The sequence below is a fragment of the Moschus berezovskii genome, chromosome 3 (assembly GCF_049115385.1).
Source record: "Moschus berezovskii isolate FMDL1 chromosome 3, NW_MosBer_1.0, whole genome shotgun sequence".
NCBI classification, from domain to species: domain Eukaryota; kingdom Metazoa; phylum Chordata; class Mammalia; order Artiodactyla; family Moschidae; genus Moschus; species Moschus berezovskii.
In genome coordinates this window covers 95,802,534-95,819,976 of record NC_142462.1, presented here as the reverse complement: position 1 = coordinate 95,819,976, position 17,443 = coordinate 95,802,534, and positions in this window count along the sequence as shown.

Sequence of the window (17,443 nt, the reverse complement as noted above, 5' to 3'; positions counted from 1 at the left end):
CAACCTTTTCACTCTCCTCTTTCACTTTCATCAAGAGGCTTTTGAATTCCTCTTCACTTTCTGCCATAAGGGTGGTGTCATCCGCATATCTGAGGTTATTGATATTTCTCCTGGCAATCTTGATTCCAGCTTGTGCTTCTTCCAGCCCAGCATTCCTCATGATGTACTCTGCATATAAGTTAAATAAGCAGGGTGACAATATACAACCTTGACGTACTCCTTTTCCTATTTGGAACCAGTCTGTTGTTCCATGTCCAGTTCTAACTGTTGCTTCCTGACCTGCATACAGGTTTCTCAAGAGGCAGGTCAGGTGGTCTGGTATTCCCATCTCTTTCAGAATGTTCCACAGTTTATTATGATCCACACAGTCAAAGGCTTTGGCATAGTCAATGAAGCAGAAATAGATGCTCTTCTGGAACTCTCTTGCTTTCTCCATGATCCAGCAGATGTTGGCAATTTGATCTCTGGTTCCTCTGCCCTTTCTAAAACCTGCTTGAACATCTGGAAGTTCACGGTTCACATACTGCTGAAGCCTGGCTTGGAGAATTTTGAGCATGACTTTACTAGCGTGTGAGATGAGTGCAATTGTGCGGTAGTTTGAGCATTCTTTGGCATTGCCTTTCTTTGGGATTGGAATGAAGACTGACCTTTTCCAGTCCTGTGGCCACTGCTGAGTTTTCCAAATTTGCTGGCATATTGAGTGCAGCACTTTCACAGCATCATCTTTCAGGATTTGAAATAGCTCAATTGGAATTCCATCACCTCCACTAGCTTTGTTCTAGTGATGCTCTCTAAGGCCCACTTGACTTCACATTCCAAGATGTCTGGCTCCAGGTGAGTGATCATGCCATTGTGATTATCTTCGTCGTGAAGCTCTTTTTTGTACAGTTCTTCTGTGTATTCTTGCCACCTCTTCTTAATCTCTTCTGCTTCTGTTAGGTCCATACCATTTCTGTCCTTTATCGAGCCCATCTTTGCATGAAATGTTCCCTTGATATCTCTAATTTTCTTGAAAAGATCTCTTGTTTTTCCTATTCTGTTGTTTTCCTCTATTTCTTTGCATTGATCGCTAAGGAAGGCTTTCTTATCTCTCCTTGCTATTCTTTGGAACTCTGCATTCAGATGCTTATGTCTTTCCTTTTCTCCTTTGCTTAATCTCTCAGTGTGTCCAACTCTTTGTGACCCCATGAAGTTCACCAGGCTTCTCTGTCCATGGGATTCTCCAGGCAAGAATACTGGAGTGTGTGGCCACTCCCTTCTCCAGGGGATCTTCCTCAGTCAGGGATAGAACCCAGGTATCCTGCATTACCGACAGATTCTTTACCATCTGACCCACCAGGGAACCCTAAGTGACAATGTCAGACATCAAAAAGATTTTTTTTCCTCTTGTCACGCTAACCAGCAGCCATTGAGGCTATGGTTTCTCCTGTAACTTCGGGCTTTAAAGAAAGTTAGCAATAAGCAAAGTCCTGTTACCAACCTGTGATAGGTTTTTATTATGAAAAATATCAGAAGCTAAGATAGCACAGCTTCATTTGGTGCTCCTACATGTCTATCATAGAAAATTATTTTGAATTATTTCATTCTGAATTTAATATCCTTATTTTCTTCTCTTGTGGAAATCCTAATCAACCTCCTAAAATCATTTTCTAACTTTCTGATGTTTGTTCCCCTAATGCCTATTTCTTTTTTCTTTACCTTCTGGAAGTTTCCTCCTTTTGTGAGATAGTAATAATGCCACAATCCCTATGTTAACATTAATTCTAGTAGATTCTATGTTTTTGCAATCAGAAGAACTTAACTAAGAGAGTAATTTTAAAAAATAGTGAATATTCCCTGGTTTTTATTTATTTTTAATTTTCTGCAGCATGTGGATTTTAGTTCCCTGACCAGGAATCAAACCTACACTACCTGCATTGGAAGGCAGAATCTTAACTACTGGACTGCCAGGGAAATCTCTAAGAGAGTTATTTCTATGAAGCAGCTATAGCATTGCAGATATTTGCCAGAAGTATCTCTTTGGTTTATTGTTTGTTTTTTATCCTGCTTCATGTAGAGAAAGAAATGTTTTCTCTAGGAATAGACTTTGTCCTTTCTTCCTTTTCCATTACTAAATCATCAGCTGCTGCTTTATTGCTTACTGACTTCAGCATGACCTGCTCCAGTCAGGATGGGCCTGTGTTAAGATAACAATAAGTGCTGTATAAATTAGACCCCAAACATTAAATGGCTCAAATATATTAGCTTATTTTCCCCTCAGGAAAAAGTCTAAAATGTCTGGTTAACAGGCATTTCCTCCGTATTTAGAAATTCAAGGACTAAGCCTTTTTCCTATGTTAGTGAAAGTCTCTCAGTTGTGTACAACTTTTTGCGACCCATAGACTATACGGTCCATGGAATTCTCCAGACAAGAATACTGGAGTGGGTTAGCCTTCCCTTCTCCAGAGGATCTTCCCATCCTAGGGATCGAACTCAGGTCTCCCACATTGCAGGCAGATTCTTTATCAGCTGAGCCACAAGGGAAATCCTTTCCTATGTTAAGGTCCTATTCTCTAGATCCTCATTCTCATCTGTATTCAGCTGGCAAAACAGGAAAGGATAAAGGAAGCATACTTTTCTCATAAAAGCCTTAACCAGGAAAGGAACTGCATCACTTATAAGGCTGACATTGCATTACTACCAGGACAATGATAACTATAAGAAACATTGGAAAATGTAGTGCGACTGTGTGACAGGGAATACATGCAACAGGATTTTGAGTAAATAGCTAGCCCAGCAGTGTAGAGAGAGAGTAATAATGCCCAGTGAGGCCATGAGCAGGAAAGAGGCCTGATTCCTTTCAGAATCTAAGGGATTAAAATGCTGCTTCCATGCAACTGTGCAATAGAAAATAGCATTAAATAATTAAAGCTCAGGATGCTTGCTTGGAGCTGAACCATTTTGTGTAACTGATCATAAAGACGTGGCTTCATATATGGTAGTAGGTTGGCACCTGCAGACTGATACAAATTCATAGATCTTTTGGGCTATGGTGTTGACAGTATCTCCCTTGCTTGGGAAAGGTTAGGAAACTTTAGCTGGGGAGAACCCCAACATATGTGGATTCTGGTTCTCTTTATCATCTTTCTGACAAATAAACTGCACTCCACAGAGATATCTGAAATAACACTTTTGTCCTGAAACACAAGTGGAGAATTGCCTTGCAGTCAATCATTTGTTAACTGCAAAATATCAATGAAATGTGAGAACAGAATAAAGATGTTTTCATATACACAGCGTTTCAAAACTTTTAACATTTGTGTAAACTAAAATCAGAGAAGTGTGATGCTAATACTCAGTACACAGATTCTCGTGGCTTGTCGATTTTTTAATTAAAGGCAAGATAGTCTAATGAGGGCTTCTCCGGTGGCTTAGATGGTAAGGAATCCACCTGCAATGCAGGAGACCCAGGTTAGATGCCTGGGTCAGGAAGATCCCCTGGAGAAGAGAATGGCTCCCCACTCTAGTATTCTCACTTGGAGAATTCCATAGACAGAGGAGCCTGGTGGGCTGCAGTCCATGGGGTAGCAGAGTCAGGCATGTCTTACTAGTGAAATGTGTCTAGATTTTGTAATCAGCCTCGCTGAATTCAAATCTTTGCTTGAAATGTTAATAAATATATGACCGCAGGAAAGAGGTTATATTGCTGTTGTCTGTGTCTCACTTTATTTCATTGTAAAAATCAAGATGAAGATGGCAACCTCTCCGGGTTTCTGTGATGATCAAAGAAAGAATGTATGTGGAAGCTTCTGATACTTAAGATGGGGACTGAGGGAATATTATTATATTATTTTAGCTTCTTAGCCCTTATTAGCAATAAACACTCTCCACCTTCTATGTTCCCCATGTATGTTTCATAAAAATTCTTTTTCTTAAAATGTGGATTTTTTTTAATCCCTTGTGGTTGTTTAGTTGCTCAGCCGTGTCCAACTCTTTGCACTGTAGCCCACCAGGCTCCTCTGTCCATGGGATTTTCCAGGCAAGAATACTAGGGTAGGTTGCCATTTCCTTCTCAAAGGGATCTGCCAGACCCAGTGATCGAACCTGCGTCTCTTCCATTGGCAGGCAGATTCTTTACCACTGAGCCACCAGGGAAGCCCTTCTTTATCCCTGTATCCATTTATATACAAGCACTGTGCTGTAGAGCAGACGATTTATCATGTGACCTACGATTATTACACCAGAAACCATTATCTCCCAAAATACGTTTCTTGCAGTTAGTTAAACATGCCTTTTGACTAATGTCCTCTCCAATGCAATCAATGTAACAACTGACGTGAGCCACCTCCAAGATATCTGGGGCAGTAACCATCAGGCTGATCCTGAAATCAGTATTTCCAGGATGACATAGCTCCCTTTAGTCTGGGTCTTCAGTGATTGTATGGAGAAAAAATCACCATACTGTACTAAACAAGCTCCCAGGACTGGTGAGACAGAAATGAATGGTATTCGGCTACTGATATTTTGTGGACTTTTATAGAAACCTACTCTAATCAATATGCCAAATGAACCTATCATTCTGAATCTTAGGATCCATATCTGTAAAACAAGAGAGTTGGACCCAATTACTTCTAATTTTACAAACATGTGCTATCATCCTTAAACTTAGCTTAGGAAAGGCATTCTATAAATATCAATGTGTTCCAAACTGTAGGGAGCTACACATTAAATAGAATACTTACATTCCAGATATTAGGAGGGGAAAGTAGGAAAACAGGCATAAGTTAAAAAAAAAACAAAAACGGTGAGTCCAAGAGACAAGGAAAGGATTTGGGCAAGAGGGAAAGGAGGAGAGAAAGAGATTACACAGCAGATCCAGAATAACCAGAATGCTGTTTGGCCTTGAAGGCTGAGGGCTGTGCTTCTCAAAGCAAACAGAGAGAGCCTTGTACCCACAAAGAACAAGACAGTGTAATGTGATCGCTTGACTGAGGAGAGAAGCAGGGTTAATTGAGAGGGGAAAAAGACTTAAGGAGAGTCAGACAAGAAAAACCCATGTTCAGGAAGAGTGAAATTAGAAACCCTGTTAGAACCACTGGAACCTAAGAATGGCCACTCTGAGTCAGACCAGGGGATCCGGCAGCCCACTTTTCTTTTGCCATCATTGACCTCAAACATGTGCCTTCTTTGCCTTTTCTGGTTTTATTACACTCTTTTAAATGTGCAGCAACAAAATGTGCAAAAAGAAAAAAAAGTGGAAACCAAACTCCATAAGAACATAAACAGTGGTTTTACAGAAAGCTGAAATGATGGTTCCAGTTTGTTTCAAAAAGCATTTGCTCTATCTCAAATGGACTCAGAAATGGAGTGAGTGAGAATGTTAACCAAGTATAGATGATGGCAGTCATGACGGGAGGTATCAGAGGGTAAGCTAAAAGCAGAGGATCTTCCCAAAGTCAGACAAAGGACCAAGGCCTAGGACCAATCATTGAAGATGCAATAATAAAACATATAACTTTTTTGAGTGCTACCATATGCTAGCCACTGTGTTAGGTATTTTACATGTGCAATTTCATATCTTCCCCCCAAACAACTTTATCCCCACTTCACAGACTTGAAAACTAAACTGTGGAATAGCTAGAGCAATAAGTGTGTTGCAGTTTCCAATACAGTCTGTCTTATTCCAGTATCTACATGGATTAGCTACATTAGATTGGTAAGCAAAAGAAGTACTGAAGGGTAAATAGCAAATAGCATCTTTATGAGAATCATAAAGATTCAAAGAATGACTCTAAAGATAAACTTTCAAAGGAAAGTTGGTAAGTTTCTTCCTTTGCTCTAAACCCAGTCTAACCAATTTACAATAGTTTCTAGACTGGATTCATGCCTTTCCTGTCTCTTCTCACTGCAGGGACCTTCCCCCTTTTCACAGATCCCCTCCTACCATTCACACCACCCAAGACAACCAATCAACTGACTGCTTAATAATCGATTAAATTTTCTTTCTCAACAATTTGAACAAAGAGACAAAAGCTGTCATTGGTTGAGAGCAAGTACTGGAGCTGAAAAATCCCATGGTGTCTGGCCAGTCGTAATGACTATAGACAAGATGAACAACCCAATGACACATATGTGAATTATATTCTTAAAATACAAGAAGAATGGCATAAAGCAGAATGAGAAGAGAGAGAGGGGAGAGAACTCAGTGGCCCCTAAGAGTCTGAATATGTCCTCAGATCTCCACTTTCCAGTTTCCATCTCCAGGGTCATGAATGTTTAGCTCTCACTTCTGCCTTTAGAAGTTCTGGGATTCCCCAGGTCCAGAAACTAATTGTTGAATAAATGGAAACATGTGCACAGTTTAACATTCAGTTCAGTTCAGTTCAGTCGCTCAGTCGTGTCCGACTCTTTGCAACCCCATGAATCACAGCACGCCAAGCCTCCCTGTCCATCACCAACTCCCGGAGTTCACTCAAACTCATGTCCACAGAGTCGGTGATGCCAACCAGCCATCTCACTCTCTGTTGTCCCCTTCTCCTCCCGCCCCCAGTCTTTCCCGTCATCAGAGTCTTTTCCAGTGAGTCAACTCTTCGCATGAGGTGGCCAAAGTATTGGAGTTACAGCTTTAGCATCAGTCCCTCCAATGAACACCCAGGATTGATCTCCTTTAGAATAAACTGGTTGGATCTCCTTGCAGTCCAAGGGACTCTCAAGTCTTCTCCAGCACCACAGTTCAAAAGCATCAATTCTTTGGCGATCAGCTTTCTTCACAGTACAACTCTCACATCCAATAGTGTAAAGATTTCAATTAATCTCAGATTGATTTATAGACAATATGATCTTGATCAACAGCTCAACAGTTTTTTGCTTGTTATTTATAGAAATGAACAAACTGGTTCTAAAGTATATATGGAAATCTGAACACCTGGAATATCTAAAATCATATGAATAAAGATGGAGGACTAATGCTAACAGCTATCAGTACTTAATATAAAGTAACAGTAATTAAGAGAATGGTACTGGCATCAGGTGGACATGAATTTGAGCAAAATCTGGGAGATAGTGGGGTACAGGGGAGCCTGGCATGCTACGGTCATGGGGTCTCAAAAAGTCGGACATAACTTAACCTCTGAACAACAAAAACATTGAAATAAAGAAAATATAATAAATCAAGGAAACAGAATAAAGGCTTCAGAAATATACAGACACATAAACAGGCATTAATTTATAATAAAGGCTATTGTACAGAGTTGCTCTATACTGTTTATTTCTCCCCAGCCCCACATGCTCATGTTGAGACCTAACCTCAGTGTAATTGTGTTAAGAGGTACAGTCTTCAAAGAGGGTGATTCAGTCCTAAGTGTAGAGCCCTCGTGAATAGGATCTGTACACTTTAAAGGCAACCCCAGAGAACTCCCTGACCCCCTCCTCAGTTACTGCCACAGACGGTCCCCAGAGCAGACTTACAAATTTCCTTTTCACCACCTCAGTCTCTCTCTGAACCTTTACTTATTCTTTTATTCTCAGCTATCAGGAAAAAAAAAGCACATGTATCCACCCCATTTCAAGATGAGAATGAGCCCCTTCACTAGTTGTCCATATTCTGTCCTTCCACCCTTTTCTCATCATTTCCAGAATGTTTCCCATTTAACGTCACACTTCACTGGCTTTCCTTTCTTGCTGTATAAAATCAATCCCCTCCCATTTAAAACAAAACAAAAAGAAGCTCCTGAATTTAAAAAATTATATTTACTCCTCAAGGCGGAGTCCCCATTTTCTTGTTGAACCTGACTCATCACCTCCAATTTGCCACTTGTCACAACAATTCTTTCTGCTTCTTAATACAGAATACCTCGTCTTCATCCATTACCCAAGTAATCCTCTCTTCTCCCTCTTCATTTCACTCTTCTTTCCAATAAGCAACTCTGCTGACCTTCGCCTACTTCTTTCAATTCTCATGTTCTTCAGCTTTGGCTCAATTAAACAATTCTCTTCCTACATTTCTGAATGGTATTTCTCACAATGCTTCCTGTTCTTCTAGCCACCTGTTAAGTGTTAGCTTTCCCAATTATTGATCAGCTTCTTCTTTCTGAGCTATTTTATTCACTCTTTCAGCTTTCACACTCACCTCTAACCAGAATGACGCTGCTGCTGCTGCTAAGTCACTTCAGTCGTGTCCGACTCTGTGCGACCCCGTAGACGGCAGCCCACCAGGCTCCCGCGTCCCTGGGATTCTCCAGGCAAGAACACTGGAGTGGGTTGCCATTTCCTTCTCCAATGTGTGAAAGTGAAAAGTGAAAGTGAAGTCACTCAGTCGTGTCCGACCCTTAGCGACCCCAAGGACTGCAGCCCACCAGGCTCCTCCATCCATGGGATTTTCCAGGCAAGAGTACTGGAGTGGCTTGCCATTGCCTTCTCCGAGAATGACGCTAACATTTCCAATTTCAGAACTCTGCTCCCTTCTGAGCATCAGACTTAAACCTCCAACTGCTGCTGGACACCTCCATATACATGACATAATCAGACTCTCTACCATTTCTCCAAAATGAATTTCCCTTAGTATTCCCAGTGATCTGGCCCTAATATAATCTTTCCTGACTCACACTATTTGTCTTTCTCTTTTCCAGCAACGCAGAACCATGCACTCTGTCTGCCTCTCTGGCTTCACACACATTGCTAGAACTCTGCAGCATTCATTTCTCCTCATTTTCCTCTTGTGAAAACCCCATCAATCTTTCAAGGCCTAACTAATGTCACTTTCTCCATGAATTACTTCAAAATTTTCCGGTCTAAATTAAACTCTCACATAAAGGAAAGGTTTATGTTCTCACTGGATTTTTATAGCTTTTAACATATATTGCTCCATATTTTATAGTTTTATACATTTTTATTAGGGTATAATTGACATACAACATATGAATTTCAGGTGTACAATAAAATAATTCAATATTTGTATATGCTGGAAATGATCACTGCAATAATTCCAGTTAACATCTGTCATCGTATATGTTGCAGAATTTTTTTTCTTGTGATGAGAACTGTTAAAATTTACTCTCTAAGCAACTTTCAAGTATACAATACGGTATTATTAACTATAGTCATTCTAATTGAGTTGAGAAACCATTAGAGGATTCTGAACAAGGGGATCATGGGATCTATTATTCATATACATTTAAATCATTCTGGCTGCAGTGTTGAGAATAAAGTGTGAGAAAGGGTACAGACAGAGAAAACAGGAAATACTGAGCAGTCCTGGAGAAAGAGCATTGGAGATGATGAGAAGAGGTCAGCTACGGAGCTTTTGTTTTTTGACTACACCAGGTGACATGCAGGATCTTAGTTTCTAGACCAGGGATCGAACCCATGCCTCCCGTGGTGGAAGCTCAGAGTACTAATCACTGGACTGCTAAGAATTCCCCTGGAACTCATTTTGAAGTGAGCATTCTTAGGCCTTGATAATGTATTAAATGTAGGCATTGGGGGGAGGAAGGTAATCAAGTATGAATCCTCCATTTCTGTGTTGAGAAACTGGATAGAAGATAATAAGTTGGGGAAGGCTAGGGGAAAGCACATTTTTTTCATTAGAAAGCAGGGCAAAAGAGTTCTGTGTTTGATACACTAAGTTTTGGACATGTTAGACTCTTTTAATCCTCACGAAAACAAAATAGATGATATCATTATCCTATTTTACAAGCAAAAATGCTGGATGTTTAGAAATATATTGTTTCATCATCCTAAAAGTGAAGCTGGAATTCCTTCTCAGGTCTTTTTTAATGAAGTGTTTCAAAGATGCCCCATCGCTTCTCTATGAGGCATCCAATACAGGTCAGGATCAAGGCAGAAACAACTCAGTTTGGGTCCTTCTCATCATTGAACATCAGCTATTTAAAAGATGCTTCTGTAAAATCAACCATGTTGGAATTCTTAGGTGTTTAAACTCATATATAATTATTATTTAAAGTGAAATTACCTTCCTATGCCTTGGGAAATATATTCCTCCTAAGAAACATCCTTCCATATCCTTGACAAAGGAGGTAAATTTGAAGTGCCTTTCACCTTTATATATAAGTACTTGAGAACTGCTTCATTGTTTTACCTTTGCTTCCAAGGAAAATCTCAACTGTTCTATTGGTGAGCAAGAATAAAAGAATGAAAACAGACAAGCAGCCTTTGCAAACATATGAATCATGAAAGTAAAAGTCTGCTTAGTTATCTCCCTATCATCTTTCAAATTAATTTTTACCATGATCATCATAAAAGCTGTGGCTTTATTAATAATTAAGTGATTGTGATAAAAAATGGGGCCTAATTAAATGCCACACTTTTTAAAAACATACATTCGTGTATTCCTAAAAGCTTTCATGAATCAAATAATAACCTTCCTAATTCTAATAGCTGGACTCTCCCTATTCATTAATCTTGTGAAACATTTATCAGGGTCTTGACCTACAGCCTAATTTTCCATTGTACTAAAAGGGCCTCCATTTATATTAATTGGTGTGTGTGAGTAACCAGAAAACCCCTTTCATTCTCAAACTTTCTAATAGTTGATATTTTGTTCCACAGAAATAACCATGTTTCTGTGAGAATAATTATTATTTCAATTGATCCAATCTGCCTTCTCTTTCTTGAATGCTATTAAGCTGAATATAGAGCTTTGATCTTTTCCAGTATTCTGCTTCCGTGAATCTTGCATGGAGCAAAATGACTCTTGCACAACAACAGCCCTGGGGAGATGAAGTGCATATGGTGTAATTCCCACTTAACTGTTGTAGTCTCTACACTTGGAGACATGTTTTCTTATACAACTGGGCCTATGGTTCAGTCCAGTATGGTGATTAGGACAGTGATAAAGAATAAAGGCCCTGCTGGGGTCCCACGGCCTAGGTTCAGACCTACCTGTTACCGGCTCTCTGAGTTTGGTCTTCATCTGCAAAGCAAGAACAATACTTATCCTTTACTATTGTATAGTATCCTAAACAATACATAGATTATTTGAAAATTTAACTAGTAAATGTACACAACACAATTCCTAGCATATATATGAGTCTAAGTTTTTTTTTTTCCCATTTGTTTCTCCAGTTTGACCACAAATAGATGGCATATGTTTCATTTCTCTTTTACTAAGTTTTCTTTTTCTCCTTTCATCCATCAATGAAAAACAAAAATCAGAGTTCATGGTCTAGTTGTAGAAATGAATAAATACAAGTTAAGGCTAATAAGGACCTATGACTCAGTAACATATCTCAAAACTCTAGAAACATATGAACTGCACTTGAAGATTTTTCAGAGATAATAAATGTAAAGATTGTTACTCATAGAATGGTTGACACATAATAAAAGATAACATTTGAGTAGTAAAAACTGTACATTCTCAACTGAATGACTTCTGCTTAATTATGTATTCAATTGCACTCATCTCACACACTAGCAAAGTAATGCTCAAAATTCTCCAAGCCAGGCTTCAACAGTAGGTGAACCGTGAAATTCCAGATGTTCAAGCTGGATTTAGCAAGGGCAGAGGAACCAGATATCAAATTGCCAACATCCACTGGAAAACATCCACTTCTGCTTTATTGACTACACCAAAGCCTTTGATTGTGTGCACCACAATAAACTGTGGAAAATTCAGAAAGAGATGGGAATGCCAGACCACCTGACCTGCCTCTTGAGAAATCTGTTTGCAGGTCAGGAAGCAACAGTTAGAACTGGACATGGAACAACAGACTGGTTCCAAATAGGAAAAGGAGTACGTCAAGGTTGTATATTGTCACCCTGCTTATTTAACTTATATGCAGAGTACATCATGAGAAACGCTGGGCTGGAAGAAGCACAGGCTGGAATCAAGATTTCCAGGGGAAATATCAATAACCTCAGATACATGCAGATAACACCACCATAATGGCAGAAAGTGAAGAGGAACTAAAGAACCTCTTGATGAAAGTGAAAGAAGAAAGTGAAAAAGTTAGCTTAAAACTGAACATTCATAAAACTAAGATCATGGCATCTGGTCCCATCACTTCATGTCAAATAGATGGGGAAACAGTGAAAACAGTGACAGACTTTATTTTGTGGGCTCCAGAATCACTGAAGATGGTAATTGCAGCCATGAAATTAAAAGACGCTTGCTCCTGGGAAGAAAAGTTATGACTAACCTGCTGCTGCTCAGTCACTTCAGTCGTGTCTGACTCTGTGTGACCCCATAGATGGCACCCGACCAGGCTCCACCGTCCCTGGGATTCTCCAGGCAAGAACAAGTGGGTTTCCATTTCCTTCTCCAATGTGTGAAAGTGAAAAGTGAAAGTGAAGTCGCTCAGTCGTGTCCGACCCTTAGCAACCCCATGGACTGCAGCCCACCAGGCTCCTCTGTCCATGCCATTTTCTAGGCAAGAGTACTAAAGTGGCTTGCCATTGCCTTCTCCGATGACCAACCTAGATAGCATATTAAAAAGCAGAGACATTACTTTGCCAACAAAGGTCTATATAGTCAAAGTTATGGTTTTTCCAGTGGTCATGTATGGATGTGAGAGTTGGACTGTGAAGAAAGCTGAGCACCAAAGAATTGATGCTTTTGAACTGTGGTGTTGGAGAAGACTCTTGAGAGTCCCTTGGACTTCGAGGAGATCCAACCATTCCATCATAAAGGAAATTGGTCCTGAATATTCATTGGAAGGACTGACGCTGAAGCTGAAACTCCAGTACTTTGGCCACCTGATGTGAAGAACTGACTCATTAGAAAAGACCCTGATGCTGAGAAAGATTGAAGGCAGGAGGAGAAGGGGATGACAGGGGATAAGATGGTTGGATTGCCTCACCAACTCAATGGACATGAGTTTGAGTAATCTCAGGGAGTTGGTGATGGACAGGGAGGCCTGGCGTGCTGCAGTCCACGGGGTGGCAAAGAGTCGGTCACGACTGAGTGACTGAACTGAACTGAACGGAACTGATGTATTGGGAAACTAAGAAGAATTTGAATCAATACGTGTTTCAGGAAATCTTAAGGCAGAAAATGAATCAATGCTCTATTATTATTATACTGGTCTGGAGGTACAGTATTAGGGATCATCATATGGTAACTCCAAGGACAGAGGAGCCTAGCAGAGTTGCATAGTCCATAGGGTTAGAAAGAGTCAGACATGACTTAAGCCACTTAGCATGCATGCATGCACACATATGGTAGCCATTTTCTGTGCTCCTAAATATAGCCACAGCCTTATGACTGTTGTCCAGACTTCACCAAGACCTGGCTCCTTGGGCTACCAAGAACACATTTTGTAGGATCGCCAAGAGAGGATGATAATAGGCTTAACATTTCCTTGACCTGGAGTTCTCTTCCACCAGAAACCTGCATTTCTATGTTCAACTTCACATTATGGATAAGCTCCCAGGGACCACACCTCAGGAAAGCAAGAGAGCATCCCCCTGCCCTGAACTCTTGATCCCATCTTTCAGCTTTACTTTCCTTTATTGTTCTTATAGTCACTAGACATGCTATGCTATGCTATGCTAAGTCACTTCAGTCATGTCCGACTCTGTGTGATCCCATAGATGGCAGCCCACCAGGCTCCCCTGTCCCTGGGATTCTCCAGGCAAGAACACTGGAGTGGGTTGCCATTTCCTTCTCCAATGTGTGAAAGTGAAAAGTGAAAGTGAAGTTGCTCAATCAGTCTGACCCTTAGCGACCATGGACTGCAGCCTACCAGGCTCCTCCATCCATGGGATTTTCTAGGCAAGGGTACTGGAGTGGCTTGCCATTGCCTTCTCCGAGTCACTAGACATAGTTTAACTTTATTTATGCGTGTTGAGACTTTGTTTTGTTACTGCCCAGTGATTGGTAGATTATTGGTGCTAAATGAATAACTATCTATTAAGTAAATAAATAATAAATTTATTATTTATAAATAAATAAATCTGCACTTTTAAAAATTCTATGTATGTGTTTTATAGATATAGATATAGATATGGCAATCTTTGCTTTGCTCAGTAGTAGAGAACCATTAAAATGATTGTGCAAGCTGAAACAGTGAAAAGCAATCTTAACTGATGGAGAAAATCCTGATTTTTCTTTGACCTTTCAAAATGAAAGTGAAAGTGTTAGTCACTCAGTTGTGTCCAACTCGGGGCGAATTCATGTCAATGTATGGCAAAACCAACCAATATAATATTGTAAAATAATTTGCCTCCAATAAAAAATAAATTAATTACTTAAAAAAAAAATAAAAGAATACTGGAGTTGGTTGCCGTTTCCTCCTCCAGGGAATCTTCCTGACCCAGGGATCAAACCCGAGTCTCCCTCATTGCAGGGAGATTCTTTACCATCTCAAAACCCTAAAAATTCTCTTACTGTCTAAATATATAGACGTGTTAAAAATAATAGTAAAACAAATATTTACTTAGTACACTATAATGTAAAATATTAGAAACATTGAAAATTAAAGTGGTTTATTTCTTTGTTTAAAAAAATTAGCAAGAATAGTTTAAACAGTGCTTGCCTTCTCATCAGATAACTTACCACATGGAATGAGCATCTTTATTACAGCTTGATGAACTATCATAATCCTTTCTAAGTTCAGATCAGCTTGACCAACATTTAACCCTTTGTCCTTCCAATAGCATGAAATAACTCTGGGATTTCCTTTAACGTAAGGTATTTTTTCAATGTGACTTCTGAGACTCATCATCCTTTTCATTACAACCCTCCCTTCATTTTATGCTGATGAGGTCATCCTCATTAGGTTCTTCTGGCAGCATATCGCCAGCAGCATTTTCAACATCACCTCTGGCAGCATTGTAACTTCATTTACATCTGATTCGAATCCCACAGAGTATGTACATCACTCGATAATTGTTTTTGTCCTACTGAACAAATATTACCTGCTTTTCTTTCTGCCATAATGCCTAAATGTTTTCAGCTGCATACACATTTCTCCCCAGATTCAGTTAAACTTACTTGTTCTCTACTGTAGTATCCAGAGCCTGTCCTAAAGTCTGTATAAGAAAATAGGCTTTAAAAATTAAAACACAAAAAAAAACATAAAAAAAATAAAATAAAAATTAAAACACCTCCTTGGCCCATTGGCTAGATTAATGACATTGTATTTGTATAAAAATACAGTATATTTTGCCTTTCACTTCTCTTCTAGTCACACCTATTTGTAAGGCCTCCTCAGACAACCATTTTGCCTTTTTGCGTTTCCTTTCCTTGAGGATGGTCTTGATCCCTGCCTCCTGTACAATATCACGAACCTCCGTCCATAGTTTTTCAGGCACCCTGTCTATCAGATCTAATCCTTTGAATCTATTTGTCATTTCCACTGTGTAATTGTAAGGGATTTGATTTAGGTCATACCTGAATGGTCTAGTGGTTTTCCCTACTTTTAAAAATTTAACTCTGAGTTTGGCAATAAAGAGTTCATGGTCTGAGCCACAGTCAGCTCCGGGTCTTGTTTTTGCTGACTGTATAGAACTTCTCTATCTTTGGCTGCAAAGAATATAATCAATCTGATTTCCGTGTTGACCATCTGGTGATGTCCATGTGTAGAGTCTTCTCTTGTGTTGTTGGAAAAGGGTGTTTGCTATGACCAGTGCATTCTCCTGGCAAAACTCAATTAGCCTTTGCCTTGCTTTATTCTGTACTCCAAGGCCAAATTTGCATGTTACTCCAGGTATTTCTTGACATCCTACTTTTGCATTCCAGTCCCCTATAATGAAAAGGACATCTTTTTTGGGTGTTAGTTCTAAATGGTCTTGTAGGTCATCATAGAACCATTCAACTTCAGCTTCTTCAGCATTACTGGTCAGGGCAGTAATAGACTTGGATTACTGTGATATTGAATGGTTTGCCTTGCAAATGAACAGAGATCATTTTGTCATTTTTGAGATTGCATCCAGGTACTATATCTCGGACTCTTTTGTTGACTATAATGGCTACCCCATTTCTTCTAAGGGATTCTTGCCCACAGTAGTAGATATAATGGTCATCTGATTTAAATTCACCCATTCCAGTCCATTTTAGTTCGCTGACTCCTAAAATGTCGTTCATGCTTGCCATCTCCTGTTTCACCATTTCCAATTTGCCTTGATTCATGGACCTAAATTCCAGGTTCCTATGCAATATTGCTCTTTACAAAATCAGATTTTACTTCCATCACCAATCACATCCACGTCTGGGTGTTGTTTTTGCGTTGGCTCTGTCTCTTCATTCTTTCTGGAGTTATTTCTCCACTGATCTCCAGTAGCATATTGGGAGTTCATCTTTCAGTGTCCTATCTTTTTGCATTTTCATACTGTTCATGGATACTGAACTATAAAGTAGTTGGACTATAAAGAAAGCTGAGTGCTGAAGAATTGATGCTTTTGAACTGTGTTGTTGGAGAAGACTCTTGAGAGTCCCTTGGACTGCAAGGTGATCCAACCAGTCCATCCTGAAGGAAATCAATCCTGAATATTCATTGGAAGGACTGATGCTGAAGCTGGAGCTCCAATACTTACGCCACCTTATGCAAAGAAGTGAATCACTGGAAAAGACCCTGATGCTGGGAAAGATTGAAGGCAGGAGGAGAAGGGGACGACAGAGGATGAGATGTTGGATGGCATCACTGACTCAATGGGTATGAGTTTGAGTAAACTTTGGGAGTTGGTGATGGACAGGGAGGCCTGGTGTGCTGCAGTCCATGGGGTTACAAAGAGTCGGGCACAACTGAGCAACTGAACTGAACTGAACAGTCTATTTTTGTGTATTGTATTTTGTATATTGCAGGTAAAAAGAAAACTTTCACATTTTTAAGTCCCAAAGAGAAATATAGTGACAGTAGTAAGTGCTTTAAATATTAAACTAGTTTGCTTACATCTTCTCTTTTCTGCTGGGAAACTGAGAGGCAACACAACTACATATATCGCTTTCTGGGCATGAACTGAATGACGAATGTGTAGAGATCAAACACTGACAGGCTTTGAAAAGTAATGTGAAGGTTCACTGATCATGACTGGCATCTGTTATTTATGTAGTGACTTGTGAGCCAGCAGCAAAGTTTGTACCTTATGTAACTACTCAGTAAATATATTGTGGAAACTAAAATTTGAACAATGATGGTGTTGAGGTACTTGGTGTCATTAACTCAGGTAAACTGCAATTCATGTGTGTTGAAATGGTGCGAAGTGAGGACTCCATATACACATATATATACATATATATATGTGAAAGGACCTGTTTCCAGAATCCAAATTTGCTTTGTTCTGAAACTGATAGAAAAGCAATTGAATAAAGTGTAGGTGCAGAAAATGTAAGTCTAGCTGAATGATAACAGGATAAAAGAACCAGAAAGATAAGAAAGTAGAAATGAGGGTAAAGAAGAAATTCACATCCTGTCTCAACAAGGAATTGGAATATGCTTAGATTCTGCGTTCCTCAGCTAAAAAGCAATGCATGGACCCAAGGACAAGGAAGGATAGAGTGAGTCATCAG